Source organism: Protopterus annectens, chromosome 2.part1 (genome assembly GCF_019279795.1).
Source record: "Protopterus annectens isolate FY-2018-M chromosome 2.part1, PAN1.0, whole genome shotgun sequence".
Classification (NCBI taxonomy): Eukaryota; Metazoa; Chordata; order Ceratodontiformes; family Protopteridae; genus Protopterus; species Protopterus annectens.
The window spans coordinates 1,742,375,373-1,742,381,372 of NC_056729.1; positions in this window are offsets into that span (position 1 = coordinate 1,742,375,373).

The window sequence follows — 6,000 nt, forward strand, 5'->3', positions numbered from 1 at the left end:
CACTTATATATCCAAATTAGAAGCCACACACTCTCCAACCAAGACCAGAATAGCTGGTCAAGAGGTGAAGGTCAACACTTGTACCATATCACATGGAACACATAGCCCTCCAGAGCACACACCAGCACTGACTTCACATAAAAACACAAACCACACAACCACCTTTGTGGAGGCTCTCAATAAAAATCTACCCAAACAGCAGAGACCTCCAAGGCAGAAACACACTTGACCACCACAACACAACACTAAACATGAGACACATAACTCTCCTAAACAGTGTGTAACTCAACCAAAGCACCTAAGGCAAAACAGCATGCCCAACACACTAGTCATAGGTGACTCAATAGTGAGGCACACTGATGTCCCACTCAGTTGGTGGAATAAGGAGAAAGTAACAGTCAGCTGTCTGTCAGGTGCCAGGATCCACCACATAATGCACTCAGGTCCCTCAACAACTGGTACAAATATGACTCTGTCATTGTACATGTGGGCTTGAATGACCTGAGTCATACGTCCCTGGACTACATGAAAAGCAACATGCAGAAGCTCTTGGATTATGTAGCCCAGGCAGGTATGACTCTAGCCCTGACCAGCATCCTACCATCATCCAGAATAATACCATACTACAAGCAGAAAATGATTGATTTCAACATTTGGCTAAGTTTCTGGTGTCATTCTAAGGGGATCCAGTATCTGTCTGCCTGGAATGACATGATTGACAGATGTCGATGCTTTGCTAGAGATAGCCTGCATCTGTCACCCCTGGGCTTACGGATACTGGCCAAGGCTCTTGTCACCCCTATAGTGCCTTATTTTAGGCGGTGTTCCAAAGACCAAATTACCACTGTAACAGCTGCAAACAAATGCAATCTGAGGGTTATGTTGCTCAACGCTAGAAGTCTAAATCTTAAAATGCACTCACTCAAACCACTCCTTAAAATGGAGAACATCGACATTTGTGCTGTAACAGAGACCTGGTTCAAGGCACCAGAAAGCACCCCTCCACTACCAGGCTATAACTCATTCCACACCTTTCGGCCCCAAACCTGGACTGAAGCCCCAAAGGTGGTGGTGTTTCTATATTCATAAAGGATGCACACACCTCCAGACTGGTAGCCCAACATAACGCATCTGAGATACTTCAGGTGCAGCTAACATTGGGTAAGACAGCGATTCAGGTCGTAGCCTGCTATAGGTCCCCAACCATGTCCCAAGACTCACACTGCACGTTCCTAAGCACCCTGGAGAATATTAGGGTCCAACCTAACACTCCCATACTGGGCGCCTTCAACTACCCCTCCATTAACTGGGAAAACTACTCATGTACCAATACACTTGCCCAACGTTTCCTGGAATTCATTAATTCCAATGCCCAGGAACAGCTCATTTTTACCCCCATTAGAGGTAGCAACATCCTTGACCTGGTCATTACTAACATGGGCGACCATTGCTCTACACCAACAGTCAACTCTTCCCTGGTTAGATCCGACCACAAACTAATCATCTTGGAAATCCACATCCCTCCCCCCTCCCTGCAAAAGTAACCACCATGAAAAACTTCTCCAAAGCTAACTTTGGGGTCCCAAAAACAGAGGTGGCTAACTTCACGGCACCCATGCAAATGCAGAATAGTTGCATGACCGCTGAATCATACAACAATGCACTGTATGAACATGTATACAAATGCATGGATCTCGCCACACTCAATAGAACCAAGACACCCTTCTCCAAAAAAAGGAAGCCAATCTGGTGGTCCCCTGAAATAAACAAACTCTACAACAGAAGAAGAAAACTGATGCAGAATAAAGTGAAGTCCCAAGACTGGAAAAACTCTCTTATCAGCCTCAACAAAAAGATGAGATCCCTCATCAAATCCTCTAAAGCTAGCTATGAAAACAGAATTGCAGCAGATAGTAAAGACAACCACAAAGCCTTCTATAGTTATGTAAAGAATCTCCATGGCAATACTCAGATTTGCTCTGAGCTACTGCACAATGGTACCTCCTATACCAAGCCAACAGAAATTGCCAATATACCAGCCGACAGATTCAGTGCCAACTTTACACCTCCCCCCCAAAGGACCAATCACAATACCAGTAGATTACCAGGCACCCAGTATTACTGCTGCACAGGTTAAAACAGCACTGTCCAAGGCCAAGAATACAGCTTCTATGTAACCTGACCATATCCCTGGCTGTGTTCTGCAAGAACTACAGAGTCAACTGGCACCTCACCTGTGTGCCCTGTTCAATCACAGCCTCACCTCTGGCTTTGTCCCCTCTGAATGGTGCACTGCTACACTCATCCCTCTCCACAAAGGAGGAGTGACTACAGACCCTGGGAACTATCGCACCATTAGCCTGACGAGTCTGATATGCAAATCTATGGAACACATCATCATGAACTTAATAAACAAGGATATAGGGAATCTCCAAACTCTGGATCCTATGCAATTTGGTTTTGTGAAGGGTAGATCATGCCTGCGCAACTTGGTCGACTTATTTGAGTCAGGCACCAGAGCTGTGAATGAAGGCAAGGTGGTTCATTTTTATTTATTTATTTATTTTTATTTTTATTTTACATTTGTTAACCGGGAGTGTCTGACTGAGCCGAAAAGGCCCATTTTCAGCAGAGGCCCGGGGAGAAAAGCTCCACAAAGAAAAATTACAGACACATTTAGTTATTTAGACATAATCAGTATACACACAAATTACAAGAGACATGTTTTTACAGTGGTATGCGGCACAAACAGTTACAGTGGAGAGAACAATCAAAAAAGATATTAATTTTAAAAATAAAGGTAAGTAATAGATTTGTGGTGTACAGCTGAACTTTGGAATGCAGGTAGAATACATACATAGTACACAGGTACAGTACATACATTGTAGATTAGCCAGTGTTTGTGAGTAAGACTGAAAAACTATTATCAATTGCTCTAGATTTAGTATGCATATGTTATCCGCTTTCACTAGCCTGGGGAGCAATCATGGCACTGCCAACTTTGCTTGAGATGTTGCCTGATGAGGTCTTTAAAGGAGGCTTTGGATGATGTGTTTTGAATGCTAGTAGGGACAGAGTTCCATTTTAGCCACCGAACTACTATATAGTGCATCTCCAAAGCTATTGTAGCTGTTGGTGACTTCTAGTAGTAGTTTGCTTGATGATCTAAGAGGCCTTTGGCTGAGTGATGTTGTACTAGGTTTTTGAGGACAGGACACTTATTGGGGAGGTAATAGATAGAATGACAGAGGCAGAGCTGATTGTAGGTTAGGAGGTTGGGCAGTTCAAGCCAGTGGAGCTGTCTCAAAGCAGTACAGTGATGAGTTCTATATGAGCAATTTGCAGCAAAACGGGCAATTCTGTTATAGCAAGCTTCCATTTTGCTTAGTTCAGTTTTGTTGAGATTAGTCAGAATGGGAGATGCATAGAGTAGGGTGGATCGAAGTTGGGAGCGAGCAATGGCTGATCTTGTGTTGTTGGTAAGAAATGGTTTGATACGGTAGAGTGACCCCAGTTTGGCATGTACTTTTTTAATAGTTAAGTTCAGATGACTATCAAATTTTAGGTGGGAGTCTATGGTTATTCCCAATAGCTTAGCCTGTGCCACTGGAGCAATTGGAGTAGCATTTGTGGAGTAGATAGTGAATTGACTGTTAGTGTTTTTGTTAGAACTGGTTATAATCATAAGCTGAGTTTTCTTTGGATTGAGGATAAATTGGGCTTTGGTAAGGTAGTTTTCAACGTCAGAGAATGCTAGTTGAGTTGTTTGCAGGAGGGTGGGAATGTTTTGTGCAGCACAGATTAAGGTAGTGTCATCTGCATACTGAATTATAGATGCATGCTGTGTGGAGGTGTGGAGGTCATTTGTGAAGACTGTGAATAGTAGTGGTCCTAAGATAGAACCCTGTGGGACTCCTATAGTTATGGGCAGCTGAGGAGAGAGAGAATTTTCCCATTTCACAGCTTGGTACCTGTCAGTTAAGTAGCTTTGGAACAGCCTACCTTGATCTGGCCAAGGCCTTTGATACCATTCCCCACTCAGGAATCATAGAAAAACTCACTAAGCTAGGCATCAACCCTATATCACTAGGTGGATTGCAAACTGGCTTACAGAAAGAACCCACAGTGTGAAAGTAGCTGACTCCAAGTCAACTGCTGACCAGTCACAAGTGGAGTCCAACAGAGTTCAGTCCTGGGTCCTTTCCTGTTTGGTATCTACTTCGATGAAGTCCAGGTCAACATGAAGGGACTCTGGCTGACAAAGTTTGCAGACTATTGCAAGTTGGGAACTATTATTATCTCCCCAAGTGATGTTGACATCCTACAGAAAGGCCTCACTGAGACCAACGACTGGTGTCAGAACCATGGCCTTAATCTCAATGCCATAAAAATGTGTCATTATCCCCCTTAGGAAAAACCTGGTTCCCTTGAATTACCACATCGATGGTAGTCCACTGAACACAGAAGGCGTTATAAGATATCTGGGAACACAGGTTGACAGCAACCTCTGTTTGACCACCGCTTTGCCACTGTAGTCAGAAAGTCCTTCTATGTGGCACATCTCATTACTAAGGGTTTTGCATCCAGGAAGAAAGAAGTCATTGTCTCCCTCTACTCTTCCCTCATTAGGCCAATCATTAAGTACAATGCACCATTTGGCATGTACCTCACTAGGCACCTGCAGTAACTGAAGAGGCTGCAAAAGTACCTCACAAAGAGGATCTTAGGCCTTAAACACTTGTCCTATATGGACAGACTCAAAAAAGTCCAACTATTCTCTGTCTCACATCGCCTACTTAGAGGCAATCTCTGCTTGACATACAAAGCCATGTCTGACCCAGCTCTGTTAGAAATTCTACATCTAAAGAAATCCGAATCCCTCCACATCACATGCTCCAGAGACCTCAACCTCATTATCGCAATCAACAGAACATGCTGGAGGGACAGGTTCATAACCCAGAGACTGCCCATGCTATGGAATAGACTTTCATATATGTCAAGCAGAGCACCTCATTGGCCCTCTTCAAGAGAAATCTTGATGAGTGGATGGGAAAAAGAAAATTCACCCTAGGGATCACTCCAGTGGCTCTACTCAACAGAGGCACTGGGAACTGAGGACAGGTGGCACAACGCTAAGGTTATCCTATAGGATAGGCTTGTAAAGGCTCCAGGGCCATTAGCCTAGTACACACCTATGAATCTATGAACCTATTGAACATCCCTCCTGGCATGTCTAAAGGTCAGTTCCCTGTGCTTTCTCCTATTAACCTGGTGAGCTGTGGCATTCTGAGCCACATCGACTCTCAAGACACTGAGCCCATAACATTGAAAACCCAAAAACATCTAAAACTCATAACATCGAATTTTATGACATTAAAAATGTATAACATCAAGTAGTGTATCATCAAACATGTAAATGTTATAGTTTAAATTAATCACGTGGTATCATGGGTGCAAAAAGTGACCCTGTGTTTGCAAACTTGGTGTTAGCTGAATGGGAGAAATGTTTTTTGTTTCCTTCCCCATTTATTGAGAAACGTATCTCACGGCTGAGATTTTTGGATGATGTGTTATTACTATGGGCAGGTACTGTAGAAGGGATATGAATTTATTGAATATCTCAATATTATGACCTCTTTTTTCAAATTTACTCACTAGGTCACTGCACATGAAATTGAATTTTTGGATATACTACTATATAAGGACAATGACACTAATAAATTAGAGGCCAGCATTTTCAGAAAAAAGACTTACTAAAATTCTTTATTACATTTTAAAAGCTGCCACCCCTCACACCAGGAAAAAGACCATTGTTAAGGGGCAAATGGTGAGAATTTCAAGGTTGGTTAGTAAAAAAAGAAATCTGAAGAAGAGCTGTTTATCCAATAGGAATATTGAAGGAGAGAGGTTACCCTGTAAGACTATTAACAAATACTGGGAATGAAATTATGAAAAAACGTGATGAAACGTTTACCACGATACTGTTGACTAAGGAAGGGA